This window comes from Pteropus medius, unplaced genomic scaffold (assembly GCF_902729225.1).
Source record: "Pteropus medius unplaced genomic scaffold, Ma_sr-lr_union100, whole genome shotgun sequence".
Taxonomy (NCBI): domain Eukaryota; kingdom Metazoa; phylum Chordata; class Mammalia; order Chiroptera; family Pteropodidae; genus Pteropus; species Pteropus medius.
This window is the reverse complement of record NW_024351730.1, coordinates 6,125,344-6,141,726: the sequence shown is the minus strand read 5'-3', so window position 1 is coordinate 6,141,726 and position 16,383 is coordinate 6,125,344. Positions and strand designations below refer to the sequence as shown.

General features: G+C 36.8%; 1 protein-coding gene and 1 pseudogene across 3 annotated transcripts in view; both read right to left on the bottom strand.

Annotated features, from left to right (window-relative positions):
• The window catches only part of GABRB1 (gamma-aminobutyric acid type A receptor subunit beta1), a 370,441-nt gene that overhangs the window by 32,873 nt on the left and 321,185 nt on the right, over nucleotides 1–16,383 (bottom strand). The gene's annotated exons all lie outside the window — the stretch shown is intronic.
• LOC120588479 (uncharacterized) lies at nucleotides 3,403–3,521 on the bottom strand (annotated as a pseudogene).

Sequence of the window (16,383 nt, the reverse complement as noted above, 5' to 3'; positions counted from 1 at the left end):
ATTTTCAGCCAGAACCAGGAGCTGACGCATCAGGAACAAAGTCAGGATTCTCAGGTCTCCCCCTCCAGTCAGGCCTTGGCACTCCAATGGTTGGCCAATACATAAATTCTCAGAACGAGTTTTCTAGAGTAACATCCCTTCATATCTAATTGCTTAATACTGCCTAGTCCAATAATCCTTGTCTATACAAAGCCCTCCTTGTTTAAAGACTTTTAGACCCCAGGCATGGTTGCTTTTGGAGACACCTTTCCACAGTATATTAAATACATTAAAATGTATTCACATCCCATGTTAAATACAATTTACATGTCACTATAAAAGCTTTGGATTGCTGCTGCCTTGATAACATATTATATTAGTTTTAATATTATAGTTTTCTGTATGTATTTTGGAACCAACAATTTGTTTAAAAACCTCGAAAAACTGGTAGCATATTGACATTTTGCCTATAGTGCTTGAAAGCAAAATGGTTTGGCTGGACCTCAGATAACAATGGGGCTGTAGGGCACTGCCTAAGATATCCTTCCAAGCTTTGTTTGAAATATATCCATTTCCTCTTAAATTTCCCTCAGGTGGAAATCCTACTACCATCATCATATTTCCTGACCTGATTGTGGCCCACCCTGACTTCTAAACTAGCCAGTCACCTGAAATTTCGCAAGATCCAACTGCCTGCCAAGGTAGACTGTACTCGATAGCTGTATCCTTGGTTGTCCAGGTGTGGTCTCTGAGCCTCTGTCTGACCCTATTCTGATCTTCTCTACCATTTTTCTGGTCCCATGTTGATACAATTTTTACATGCTTTATGTCATGCCTATTCCACTCATGATATACTCGGTGTGGGTGGCTAACGAAGACCAAGACTTTTCTTATTCTAGTCAACAGTTTTCCATTAAAGCAGCACAAATTCAAATTAGCTTTTTGACAGTCACATTATTTTTTTTTTCCTTTGGACTCATTATGAGATCTAATATAGTGCCCATTAGATTTTATCTAATTCAATTTGACTAGCTGTTCTAGCCTGTTGAGATTTTTTTTTGATCTTTATTTGCTCGCCCTCTTAGTTTCATGTTATCTTCAAATTTGATAAACATGCCTTTTATCATTATTCTCTTGATTGAGACAAATGTGGAATGGCACAGATGAAGTCAGAGCCCTGAAACACTCTCTTGGCATTCTCCCTGTAGGTTGATACCAAACGTCTTTAATCAGCGTTTATCCATTTAATATTTGCTTAATTGTTTTAGCCTCAAGTCTTTATCTCTGCATTTATTATATTTCCCTGAGTCACTGATTTTGCAATCCTATCAAATAAGAAAGTGAAGTCTGTTTTGATTTGTGTTTAGAGAAATCAAGCAGCCTACATAGATTACTGATTTCCCTTCTATAGGATCTAAGGTTAGAATCTTGCCCAGACTCAACCTCATCAGCCTAAGTGTCTTAGAATTTACCTTTCTTGTCTTCTGGAACAAAGGGATGGGGTATTCCACTCTGTAGATACCAATAACCATTTGGTGTACCAATTTAAGTCTATAGGCTCATGATAACAAACTTTCCTTTGTACAGCTTCCTTTAATAAATGCTAATGGAGCTATATTGCTGTAATTTAGGTAGGTGAATATGTTTTAGGAAAGTTATTGGCCATTAATAAGAATTGGTGCTCTATGGCCTAAATCAGTGGTGGAGTAAGATTATCACACCTAGGAATGATAAAATTTTATTATTAAATGTTTGTCTTATATATTTGTTACCAATTAATTTTTTTTTCAAAATGAACTGCCACCATCCATCTACATTTTGTCTTAATAAATGAAAGACAGAAGAATTTGTCTCAGAAAAAAATTCTTATTCATCTCTTTCTCCTTCATATTAGTAATCATGGAGTAGATTTTTCTGAGGTATTTATGCGAATTTTATTTTATAGTCTTGAAACCCTTTTAAACTTTCTGTACATTTAATGAACACCCAAACCCCTTGCACCCTCACACCGTAAAAAAAAAAAACAAAAACAAAAGTAAAAAAAAAAACTTGAGCAAAAGATGAAAATAAATTGTGACCGTTAAATCTTGTTCTTAAGTTCTTCCAAGATCTGGGTACAACTTTCTCAAAAAGATGAATTTCACAGTACTGCAACCAAATAAAACATGTACTCTATACAAAGTTTGGTAAGAAATTTCTGTTCAAAAACTGAGAGAGCCTTTTGCTTACTATTGTCATCATGAAATGGAGAGGGCCTTGCTTGTTTAACTCACCTCAAACAAGGTCTCGGAGTTACTGTGATTGAATGTCATCTCCACCAGTAATTTCTGCACCCACTAGAAAGGAAAATCAAAACCCCTCTTCACGGTGAAACACTTGTTTGGTTGTGGGCAAAGCCCTTTATGCCTGTATTCTCTAAGCAGTGGAGTGACCACATTCACTTGAACATATGAAAAAAGAATGAACTGTAAGCAGAGAATCTTGTTTGTCAATATCAGAATATTAAGATTATTTTAAAATCCAATTTAAGGTTGCATATATTTTTTAAAGAATGTCTCATCTATTTGGCGTCCTTAAAGGTATGCATCATTATTTTAAAAAATGAAATACAAAACCATGTCTAGTCTAGTCTGATTTCGACAAGCACCTAATATGCTACACGTGGTTCTATTTTCTAAAGTATAAACTATCTTTGAGGATAAATAAGACCATGAACAAATAGAAACCAAGGCAATTATCCAGCTAATTCAAATGTGGTATTACTTTAATCTTACTGCTCTGGCAATGTTATTAATGGCTGGAAACCATAGAGTAATAATTTAAATGATAACTCCAGTTGTCAAATTTGATTTTAATGACCACTTTTTACTGGAAATGTGAAAAATTATTCAGAATATCTTTATGGTGTTTTTATTTTGAAGAGAGTCATGCACATCCTAATTTTATTGCTTATGGATCCACCCTGAGTGGTTACTGAGTTTTGTTTCATTTTATTTAAATTTTTCTTCTTTTCTTTTTTTTGGGGAGGAGCATTACTTTTCAACAAGGAATTCTGATGATAAGAAATAGTGATATGTCAATAAAACACATTTTTGAAGAATGCATTAAATTAAAAAACTCCACACAAACCAATCACGGTAAAACATTTACAGTATGCTTTAAGATGGAAAAAATCATAAAAATATATGTGGATGTGTACATATAACCAACCAAGAATATATGTGAAAATAGTTAATAGTGATTATTTCTGAATATTAGGATTATAAGTGATTTTTTATTCCAAATATTTTATGTAGTAAACATGTAATGCTTTTATTTATTTATTTATTTGGCGAGGCAACCCTTGGTTGACTTCACAGATTGCAACCCTTGGTTGACTTCACAGATCTTGTCAGCTTACAATACCTTATTTTTTATTTTTTATGCCTACAGCATCTGGTCTTCCTAGGTGGTCTCCCATCCAAGTACTAACCAAGCCCAACCCTGCTTAGCTTCCGAGATCAGACGGGATTGGGCTTGTTCAGTGTAGCATGGCTGTAGATAAACATGTAATGCTTTTAAAAATAAAACCCTAATTAGTTATTTTTATGTTCTAAAATCGCCCAAATATATTTTGGAAGTCAATTTCAAATCTTTGAAAATTACTTAAATAACCTGTAGAGGGCACTCAAGACCTTCCAGATTTACAGTCAGAGACTCAGAATATTGTCTGAAAATTGTATTCTTTTCAGCTTCAGAAGTTTTAGATTTTTTTTTGTGATGATTTTAGCTTTGGATCACTGATTTACACAGGTTTTACTTTAAAATTTATTTATATTAAATGATACTTGAACAATTGTGATTAATATACCTTGTCACAAATTCAAATTTTCAGCCAGGAATCTGTTTATATTTAAATACACGCAACTCTGATTACTAAAGTAACTATAAAAAATAAGCTGATTTGTTATATTTAATGTTTAAGTAATAATCTTTTCACTAACATCTTGAATAGGACAGTCTATGCTATTTTAGCTATGCATATGAGTTAACAAATATCCATCTGTAGTAAGTGATATAGACTCATTCTTCATATCTCTTAGTTATGTTTATGCAGCCAGTAGAAATAAAATGCACTAAATTAAAATTACTATTCTATCAGCTCAGAGATTATTTTAAATTTTTATTAACTTACTTGCCTAGTTCTTGATTTTTTTTTTTTAAGGTATATGTTTTTTAATCTCATATCTCTTATTCACTCACATTCAAATGACATTTAGAGACCCACTCAATTCAATTTCTAAACTTGATGCTTTCTCCATTTGTGGATACAGAGTTATGTAGTCCCTGCTCTGGGTTTTTACAGATGTACTGAAATAATTTACGATAATCATATAGTAGGAAGCTCTTGTATTTAAAAAAAGGTGGATTTTTATTTTCCAATGAGGTAGATTTCTCTGGTAATTCTCAGCCATCTTCAAATATCCCAAACTTTTTGGATCAGTTTGGATAGCGGTAGCAAATATGAGACCATGTACTTTTGTGGCTCACAAACTATTATATGGTCTCGTATAATTTCTTGGCCTTTGAAATCCATGTGAATAGAGTATTGTAGAGCTGACAGTTCACAGTTGTTTGTATTTATTGCTTAACTGCACTCATTCCCAAGTGCTAGATTGGTATCACAAAGGTTACTGTCGTAGGCACGTTGGGCACATTAATATCTATGCTTTAAAAATTGCGTTGTGTCTGGGTATGACACAGAAAAACAACTATCCAATTATTTTTGGTTTTGCTGGAACTGATTTTTCACTCCATGTAATTTGGCAGTTACATTGATGAAACATGTGCCTTGCTGCCATTTTATTTATGTTGAGGGCTTTATTTCTGATGTCCATGAAATAGGAAGACAAAGTTAAATTTATCTTTGAAGCTCATTGGTGCAGCAGTTTGGTAACAGCAGTTATGAAAGGGCATTGCTCTCTAGTTATTGCCTCATCTCAGGCAGGAGAAGAAAAACAGTGATTATCATTTTCACTTTTCAGAGAGGGAAAATGAAAGTACAGACTTCCATGACCTGACTGGGAAAGCCAAGTACTTCCAAGTTTCTGTCTGTGGAAATGGGGCTAATAATCTGTACTATCTGACTCATAGGGAAGATAAAAAAGGTCGTTTTGCAAAGTGCTTTTTAGAAGCAGTCTGTGATCAAAATACTTAGAAGCATCACACAGTCAGTATGTGTAGCTTCAGGATGGGTCTATAGCAGTGGTTCTCAGTTGAGGGAGCTTTCCCCAGTCAGAAATATTTGGCAACATCTGGAGACGTTTTTGGTCATCACAACCTGAGGATGGGTGTTACTTGTATCTAGTGGGTAGAGGCCAGGGATAATGCTAAATGTCCTACAATGATCAGGACAGCAGTATTCCACAAGAATGTCCAGCTCAGAATTTTAATAGCGCTGAGGTTGAGAAACCTTGGCCAATAGCTATAGAATGCTGTGGCTGGTAGAAGGCTTCATATAGAAACTATTTGTACTGATGATGTGACAAATAGTTCATAATGATACCTAGATCTCATTCTAAGCAGATAGAACTTTTGGGAAAGGAAGATACAGAGTGTTCTGTAATCAAATTGCAAATGGAATTTCTTCATTTATAATACGAAGGCCTCATCTTCACCTCTGGCCTAGACAATAAGATTGTGGTCACAAAAGACTAGGGGTGGGTATAGGGAAAGGGGCCCTTGGGGAACCTGAATAATAAGCAGGCAGGAAGAGAGGAAAGAGTGAGATGTGAATTTGGGAAGCCCTGTGTCAGCTTCTGCCCCTTCAACCTGGGTTCTGGGATGAGGGGTGTGATGCTAGATAGCCTCTTAAAGTTTTGGATCTGAGCAGAGCCTGTGTCTTATGTTGAAGGCTAGCAAGACTTGGAATATACGTGGAAGTTAGATTGAGCCATACAGTCTAAAATTAAATTAAGTTTTAGAAAATAAAGACTGCTTTTTGACACATTTTAGTTTGTAGACTTAAATTTTTACCCATTTAAAATGGGAAGAAGGCTTTCCATTTTATCATTTGGAAGAATAGGCAATATGCTCTGTTAAAGCTTCAGAGTGCCAGAGACAACTCTATCTGTTTCTTGTGGGTTCATAATAATGAGGGACATTTCAGAGGGTCTCTGGTTGCAAACTTTCACTGTGAGAGAACCTGTGGTCCTCTGAGATCTCAGGGTAATCTCATTGGAAGGATGCAGCAGGCATAGGGAGCAAAGACTGAGTTAAGTCTTGGGCATATTACTAGTACTAGAGAGTTGGATGAGAACCGAGTCAGCATCCACAGAATGTCCAGTCCCCATGGGAGTGAGACTGATTTCACCTGTGCTGAGCCCCAGATAGGAAAAGTTACTACTGAGGTAACTTGAGGCCAGTCAGAGGCCAAGTATCCAACAGACTGAGCATTGCAGGTGGATACTCCCTCCCCAACCCCCTGAACCAATGTGTCTGTAAGCACCGACAGAGACTAGAATGAACCCCATGAGGAAGGGGGTCACAATTAAAGTATGAATTGACTAAGGTGCATCTCTTCTGTACTCCTGATAGCATTTACCTGGGTATACTCTGAGCTCACTGTCTATGCCAGGGGGAAGAGCAAGAAGATAGAAACAACCCCAATATTACTGAAGTGTCTGAGAAATTAATTGCTGAATTTAAGAGAATATACGTGGAAGTTAGATTGAGCCATACAGTCTAAAATTAAATTAAGTTTTAGAAAATAAAGACACATTTTAGTTTGTAGACTTAAATTTTTACCCATTTTAGCTGTATCTATGAGAAAAAGTACAAAGATCATGAAGTCTAGTTTTATACCCAATCTCTATAGAATATTCAAGGGCAGTATTGTTAGGTATCAAGTTAGACATGAGTGACAGGGGAACAAAGGAACAAGGGCCCAGCCTAGAGACAGCCCTAAGAACACCCTACTTGTAGTTAGAGAATCCCTCCTGCATCCCCAGAGACAAAAGAAAGGAAGTTCATGGTCTTAGCTGGCCTAAACCAGCTATAAACACAGTTATGCGCAAAAGTACTGCTCATAACTTCAGCCTTATTATAGCATCATAATATCATGACTATGCCTAGAAGTTCATGAATCTAATTATAACAGACTGAATTCTGGGTAAGCATATGCACACTATGCAAAGTTATATAGCAGCCAGGTGTCAATCAAGGTGACCACATTTGTCATTCACCTAGGACTGTCTTTGGGACCACCCCATCATGGCTGCCAAATATAAGGCAAACCTCTCCCTCCCCATGGGTTACAGCTCACCATCGTCCTTGGCTGTAATCCGTACCCGCTCCTTAGGGGTACGTAAACTCACTTCCATGTGGCTAGCCGGTTTTAGGCTTGACCTGTCTTCTACCTCATACTGTTTTAAATAAACAAATATTTCTCATATTCACTAAGTTGAAATTCATTTCTTTGGCAATGAAAAGGACCTAGAAGTGAGTGTGTTACTGGAACTCTGATCGCTCCAACAGTAACAGTATAAAAATTCTATCAAAAAGATATACAGTTAGATGACATAAAACAACATGGTTGGAGATTAAAGCGTAGATTGAACTACTTTTACTCCCTGAGGAATCTCCATTTTGACCTTTTTCAATTATACAGATGGGTGCTAACTTTCCAGAAGTGCGTGATACTAAACCATGGATTTTTAAATAAAATAATACTGTTATTATTTTCTGATTTTCAAAGATAATTTGGTTTAGTCTACATACTACTGACCAGAGAATTCTGGAAATGAAGATAATTCTGGCTGCTTATCTATATTGGGTTTGGAGCAGCCACTTCTGGTTATTAATCTTCATTTCAGCCAAAAGGAAGATTTTGGCTAGGTTACTTTTCTAGAGCTTAGACCAGTCAATGCTCCTGAGGAGTCTTTGAGATAGTTCATGTAAATATTTGTCCTTGAAACCCTACTGCTTGGCTAGTTCTTCCCTGTTGAAGATTACTTTTTACTAAAAGGTATTACTGTGCAGACAACTTGTATTGACATCTGGTTAGATAGATGTTCCATATAGTGGGGACGAATCCTTTAATTCTGAAGTAAGTAATACATATAATCACAAGAAATTCCAGAAGAATAACATAAAAAATATGTATAGCAAGTTAGAAATCTTACTTCAGAATAAACCCTGAAAATAAATACTAGTGATTAAAGGAATATCCTATATTAAAATCGCCCATGTCTTCCTCTGTGATCATAATTATAACTGCTATTGATTTAGTGTCATTTATGGGACAAGTCTAGAGGTAGACATTTTACACACAAGACCACATCAGTCATTCTTTACAACAGCTATTTAGGAAGAATATTATCTTCATTATAAGATTAGGAAACTGAGGCTTAGAAAGTTTAAATAACATGGTTACAAACCTTGTTAGTCCAAAACATTTCTTCCTCACTACGCTGCTTAGTTTTATACTAATTAATTTATATTATTACTTTATATTTTTAGTTTCATACTATAGCAAGAATTACTCTATACCCTATTAGGTTTAACCATATGAAAATGCTGATATTTGGCTTTTTTTGGACCTAAAACAGTAATTTCAGATGGTTAATCTTAATAGTATGTTGTGGCTCAAGGCCTAGTCACAGTTGTGGGTTTGGGCAACATGGGAATCCTCAGGCTGATTTTGATCTGTTGTGCTATCCACATCTCAGATTGCACTGCTAATCTGTAAACGTAACAAGAATGAAGAATTTGAAAAGCAATGAATAAGTCATTTTGAACCCATCATCTCAGGAGAAACAATGTCAAAGCAGTTCTGATGTGATGAAGAGAAACAGACATGAATCCAAAACCTGGATTCTGCTCTCAGTTCTGCCTCCTACAGATTGTGACCTTCGGTAAATTGTAGCCACCCTGAATCTCAACAGCCTCCTCTGTGAAATGAGGCTAATTAGAACTACTTCACAGAATTGTGAGGATTAAATAATGTAATTAAAAATTTATTGCAGGCTTACTATGCCAGGCATTGTGATGAGCTTTTGGTATAAACAGATCAATAAAATCTTTCCTCTTTATTCTTAAAGAGCTCATTTTCTTAAGAGGTATAAGAAATAATTACAATATGATGTTAAAGGTGCTAAAATAAAAGAATGTACAAAATGTTACAGGAACAAGAAGGAGAAAATGTAACACTCATCCACTAGAGCAAAATCTCAAGAGAAGAAAGCTCATACATCTCATTTACACTCTAATATATCTTTACTAAATATTGGTTGAATGAATGAATGATTCATGGAGTTGAGGAGTAAAACTTCACTTCATGAGCCTCTTCCAATTCCTTACTGTCTTCTCACTGCTCAAATTATGTCAGCCTGGTTTGTGTCTCTATTCCTTTCATGAACCTCTTTCTAAACTAGCTTCTTTTTATTTTGCGATTCAACAAAGAAGAAAAATACATTACATGTGTGATTTTAAACTGGCAAGAGTAGGAAGTATTTCAAATTCACAGCAAAGGAAACAAATGATTCATAGAGTAAAAAGGCAACCTATGGGATGGGAAAAAATATTTGCAAACCATATATCTAATAAGGAATTAATAAACAAATATTAACAAATATACAAGGAACTCATAAATTCTATGGCAAAAAGCCAAACGACCCAATTAAACAATGGGCAAAGGACTTGAATACACATTTTTCCAAAGAAGACATACAAATGGCCAACAAGTACATGAAAAAGTGCTCAAGATCACTAATCATCAGGGAAATGTGAATCAAAACCACAGGATGTCACCTAATACCTGTTAGAATGGCTATTATTAAAAAGATAAAAGTAAGTGTTGGCGAGAAGGTGGAAATAAAGAAAACCTTATATGCTGTTAGTGGGAATTGAAATCATTATAATCATTATAAAAACAGGATAAAGATTATTCCAAAAATTATAAAAGGGAAATATTTTATGGTCCAGCAATCTTACTTCTGGGTATATATCTGAAGGAAATGAAATCAAGATCTTCAAGAGATATCTGCACCCTCATGTTCATTGCAGCATTATTCACAATAACCAAGATATGGAAAAAACATAGATGTCTGTCATGTTCGAATGTAGTATAAATACAATGAAATATCATTCAGCTTTAAAAAAAAGAAAGAAATCCTGCCATTTGTGACAACATGGATGAAACTGGAGGACATTATGCTAAATGAAAGGTAAATATTGTATGATCTCATATGTGAAATCGATGGCTTCTTAACTGTCAAGTCAACAAGGCCCTTTTTAGCCTCTGTATTACCTGAATTCTTAGTTGTGTTTATTGTTGATGATTACGTTCTCTCACAAGCCCTCACCTCCTTTCTTTTTTTTTTTTTTTTTGAAATGACATTTCTGGTTTTTTTCTTGTCTGTCTCTGACAGTTTTTTGTCTTCTTCCTGGGGTTTTCTCTCAAGTCAAAAAACTATGATGTTCCTTAGGGAACATCTTACTTTTCTTGGATAGTACTTACACCATTGGTTTTAAGTATTAAAGATTATTTCTAAATCTTATTTCTAGGATAGAATTCTCTTTTAAGAGTTAGACTTTAAATTTCCAACAATATACATGTCATCCTCATGAAAATTCCTTTGGCATATAAAACTCAAAATGCTCAAAAATGGGAGTCATCATCTCATCTTCCAAACATTTGTCCCTCTTCTAGTATCTTCATGCGCCCATTACATGATACTATCATTTACATGATCACTCATAGGAAACATCCTTGATTCTTCTTTACTGACTGTGAATGGTATTACCAATAATTGGTTTTCCCCCCATTCCTAGGGACCATAGGGGAGGTCACACTTTTTGGACTACTTGCAATTATTAAGGGCCCTGTAACTAATTCTGGTTGGTGGGCTGTAACTAAAAGTAAAAGGTTATTTCAGACCAAAGCCTGTGTCTCAATCTCCATGTTTTTTTCTCTTTCTGTAACGACCCAGAAACTCTCTTTTTTCGGAGGTGCTGCTATAAGATTACAGAATCTTTATCACCTGGGTCCCTGAGTAATTATGTGGAGCAGAACCCCTCTCCCACATCAACATATGATAGACATTTAGTGTAAACAGGGTAGCAATCTCTATTGTGGTAAGCCATTGAGATTTTGGTGTGTGTCTCTGACCTGTAGCATGGTGTAGCTCTCACACTGATACATTTACCTCTTCTAATACATAAAAGCTTTCAAATTTCCTCTTTTCCTGTCTTTATTATTTTACTTCTATTCATGTTTGCTTTCCTGGATTGCTTCCACAGCCTCCTAGTTGTGTTCACTAAATATTCAAATTTTTATCCTTTCAAATTTATTTTCTACACATCTATCAGAATGTTTAATTTAAAATACAAATATGATAATATCACTCCCAGCTTGAATCTTTTAATGATCCCTTATTACCTATAACAGTAATTTTTATTTTTATTTTTTCCCCCTCTTTAACCCTCCTCCTACCTCGCCACTTCCACCCCTGACCTGTGGATGTTGCCATTTCCCCTGAGGACTGGATCTCTGAAGGTGGGGCTTCTCCACCCACATGCTCGCAGCATGCACCTGGGGCCTGGTGCACCTGTGGCCTGGCGCACCCGAGGCCTGGTCCGTGGCTCCACCTGTGGCGCAAACCCGGGACCTTCCTCATATAAAGCAGACGTCTTATTACTACACTATGGAGACACTCCCACTATAACAATAATTTTTAAGCTGCATTTCCTTGAACAGTTAATTGGTGTTCTGGAAAAAATCCCTAAAAGACTAATGTCCCCAGGTTCAAAAAGTTTGTGCAGTAATGCACACAGTCTTGGAGGTTTGTAAATGCATATGGTAGAATACAAAATTGCTACATTGTATTATAATTATGTCTTTATGTGTCTGTCTCTTGAAGTCAGACACCAAACTTTCCTTACCCAGTGTCTTGCACATGGTTTTCACAATATTGCTTGTGAATCTGATGAAAATATTAAATAATGTGTCTTAATGAATACTTTTACAAGTCACAACTCAAGGCTCTCAAGGTTGATATTGTTCCTATTCTAGAGATGAGAAACTTGATCCTTAATCGAGCACTTTGCCTTAAAATCACATGACAGGTTAAGAGATAGAGCTGGATCTTGCACCCAGGTATGTATCTTAAGACTATGGTCTGTATGTAGACAGTTGTACTGCTCAGTTATTGAGTCTATGATATGCCCAATGATTTGATGATGTGAGAGTAAAACTCTTGCAAGTGTGACTTTCCATTTTCCCTCAATTGGCAATGCAATCCAAAACTGGGGCAAAGGGGATACAAAGTACCTCACATTCTGAAAAGAACCACAAATGGGTGAGACTACATATCTCTTTCTTGGTGTACTGAGAGGCAGCAGATACTGTCATTTCAATCACCATTCCCACACCAGCCCAAATAAAAAGAATGAAAGGAAAAAGAAAGGAAAGGAGGTACGAACAAAGAGGAAGTGAAAGAGGAAAGGACCGATTGAGAAAATTGTTAAGGGGTGAATTGTCAGTTAGTGGAGAATGTTATGGCTTCCTCTTAAAGACGAGGAATATCTGCAAGAAAGGGACACTTTGGACCTCTTTCCTGCAGTGATGGTTTACTTAGGCACAGACTTGTAGAGATGTCCCTGGGCCTGCAAGGAAAGGATGCGAGATTGCTATAGGGGCTAGAAAGAGGGACAACAGGGGAGCAGCCTGCCTTCCACCGTTTAGCAAGATTAAGTTTCCAGTGGCTCAAAGGGACCATTTGAGAGGGCTGCCTGAAGGGCAAGTGGGCCCAGCAGAAAGAGGTTTGGTGATTCTCAAGGCCAAGATGTGTGTGTGTGTGTGTATGTGTCTGTGTGAGTGTGTGTGTGTGTGGGGGGGTGTTGGTGGGAGGATGGTAATTGATAGTAGTTGTTTATCTTCATATCTGGGAACTGTGTGGTGAGGAAGCCCCACATCTCTCCAGAAGTCACTCATAAACCCAAAGAGAGAAGTAATTTTTGGATGGTTGCCACACAGAAAGCCTGTTTGGTCAGACTGGGCTAGATAGAGAAGCAGTCACTCAGCCATGAAGCAAAGACCATTCTCTTCTGTTATGCACATTCTTCCTCCTAATGTCTGCTCCCAGAGAGGAAGGCAGGGCAATAGCGCAGCCTCACCTTTCCCTCCTACTGCAACTCCTCCAGTTACAGAGTGGGGGAAGGTGGTGGCTGAGAAGAGACCGACTTTTATTTTTATTTATTTGTTTATTTTTGTTTTAAAAAAGTTCTTTAATGTCACCCGATATTTGACCTTTTACCCCAGCTACCTCACTCCTCCTTGCTACCCTCTGGTAACTACTAGTCTATTGTTCATGTCCATGAGTCTCTGTTTGTTTGTCCTGTTTGTTTGTTGCTTTTAGGTTTATAGCCCACATATAAGTGATATCATGTGATTTTCTACTTTTTCAGTCTGGCTTATTTCACTTAGCATGATTATCTCGAGGTCCATCCATCTTGACTTTTAAACAGGAGCAAATTTTGTTGGTAAATAACTGAAAGTGGACAGAGTTCTGGAACTAGCTGGAGACACAAGAATAAGAAAGGAATTCATCAACATGTTGGGGGTTGGAATTAGAGAGAGGAAAAATGAGCTTCTCTCTGTTTGTGTCCAACAAGTTCTGACTGTTCAGTTAACCAGTTACATAAAAAGATTATTAAAGTGATAATCTCAATTGCTTCACACAAAGTAAATTTAATTCAGTTGGTAGAATGTTGCAGAAAATTTTGCCTATTCCTTAGGGGAACCCCTGAGAACTTCTTCCTGTCCACTGTAATGATCAACTTATAAGCAGCTTGGTGGTGTCCCTGAGATGTCAAATACTAGAATTTAGAGGCAACTACTAGTTTCTACTTTGATGGGAGACCCTATAAGACAAGCAACTGAGCACTGCTGATTGCCTCTAATGTTCTAGATGTTTACCCACATGGGAACATAGAAAACACTTGCAGGTCACCTGGTATAGACATCAACTTCCCAGAAACCCAGAAGTCACAAATATCATGAAGTTTCTTTCATCATAAATCTTAATTTTAGCCAATTTAAATTTGACCATTATTCTGAGTATCGCCTAAAGTGTCCCATGATAGATCCTTAAACTGAAGATGAATTACCAGGATGCAGAACGATTTGCTTAACCAAATCCTGAACAGCCATTTTTACAAAGCTTGAGGACAAACATAATATGTTGTGTGTCTTTTTTCTGATATAGGAAATCAGGTTTGGGAGAATTACTTAGGAAACTTAAGAGAAACATCTCTGTGATACATCTAGATTTGATTTTTTGCCCTCTATTTCATTTAGTGTGGGCTGTAAAATAGAATAAAAAAGAAAAACAAGGATTGCAAAGATAAAGTCACAAAATAACCACCATTTATGGCATGTTTATGGTCAGTCGTTATTCTTGAAGTTATAAAAAGATAAGCATGTTTCCTACTGTCAATTTATTTAATACTGATATCTTCACTTGTGAGTATTACTATATTTTCATGAAACCAATCAACACACAGTCTTAGGAGGGTGCAGGGTTAGGATGGATGAGGTTCCAGATAGGCAAAGTCTATCAGAACTAGAAGGCAATTTGAAAATTGGTCTTTCACTTTGCCAAATGGAAACTAAGGCCCAGAGAGTGTAAGTCTTGGCTGAGCTCACACAATTAAGTTGAAGAATAGAAAGTTTGAAATTAGTAAAAGAATTTGGTAAGGATATGAATAGATTTGACTTAACTGTTGGCTTAACTGTTGCTGCAAACTGATACTGGCTTAATTCCAAGGAATGTACATTTAACTGAGAAAATTACCTCTTTTGTAAAAATAAGGGTGCGTATGTGTGTATGTGTAAATAGAAAAGAAAGAGAAGTGACAATTATTGTAACTGGGGACTAGACACAACAAAAATTTAGTAAGTAAACTTTTCATTTTACTGATAGGTAAAACTAATGCTCAGAAGGGCTATGATTTGCTCATGATCACACAGCTGGATAAACAGCAGAACAAGATCAAGAACTTGGTCCCCAGTCCTGGGCTCTGCTCACTAAACTGTCTATATTCATTCTTCATTAGTCTTGAGGTCAAATTTTTAACATTTCCTAAAAAATAATAAAATTTTATTTTACTCAAAAAGATCAACTTAAACAATCTTTGTGGTCATAGACCACTGAGACTATTAGCTTTTATAAGAATCTAGACTAAAAGTCTGAAGCAGCGTATGGTGAGAAAAGCAAGCCAAAATGTGGATAAAAAGCACATTGCCAACTGCAACAATCTACTTGCCACCCTTACATTTTGTGTGGATACTTTGTCATGAGGACCTCTCCTGTGTATGGTAGGTTGGACAGCAGTATCCTTGTCCAGAAGCACTTCCTCTCCAGTTATGACAACTGCAAATGTCTTCAGACATTGTCAAATATCTCCTAAGGGACAAAAGTGCCCCAGCTGAAGAACCACTGGATTAGAGTGTTAGGCATGAGCCCATGGGTGCTGCAGAGTAGATAATACAGTTTAGGTACAGGGCCAAGAGACTGGATAAAGGGAGCATGGCACATTCTTGACACATACAATTACAAGATATTTATATAATAACTCATATTGAGGATGCATATACCCACAAACTGAGACTGAGAGGCATCATGGGACACATTTTTCGGGTGTTTATAAATAAGGGTATTAGATTTCCGTATGGTAGTAGTGATATGACACTGGGCTTGGAGCTTCCACTTTCGAGCATAGGCTGCCTCCCTGATGTCCATACCTAACTATGGCTGACAACCTGAGGTTCTAGGACCCTATTTAAGAAGAAAACCTTACCTAGGAGATGGAGACTGTTTGAGGGGAATCAGTTGCCCTCCACTTCCCTTTCCCCTACTTCCTGTGACCTAGAATGTGGATGTAATCAGGCAGCCTTGACCACATCGATAAAGTCATCTGCTTAGGGATGACACTACCAAAAGATGAAAAGAACCTAGGTCTCTGAACATCTTTTGGAGCCGAGCCTCTTACTCACCGCGGACCACCCGGCTACTTCTGAACTCTTAAACAAAAGGGAAACAAGTGTCTTTTTGAGCCAGTAAATTGTGGGGTTTATTTGTTCTTGCAACCTAATCTGTGTCGTACTTAATATATATGGCAACATGGCAAGATGTACAGTGAGCGGATTAAGGCTGAAGGCAGGATGGGAACTACAAAAAGCTGCTCGGTTGCACAACAAAGGAATTTGCTGGAAAGAAGAGCCCGGGAAAGGGTTTTTTGAGAAAGCATAACATTTACTTGATTAGACTTTTTCTGCATTTGTAGACTCTATTCAAGTAGAAGCTCAATTATTAACATTTTTTTTTTCTTAAATAGTGCAGGGTCTCTGAGCAGATAAGAGAA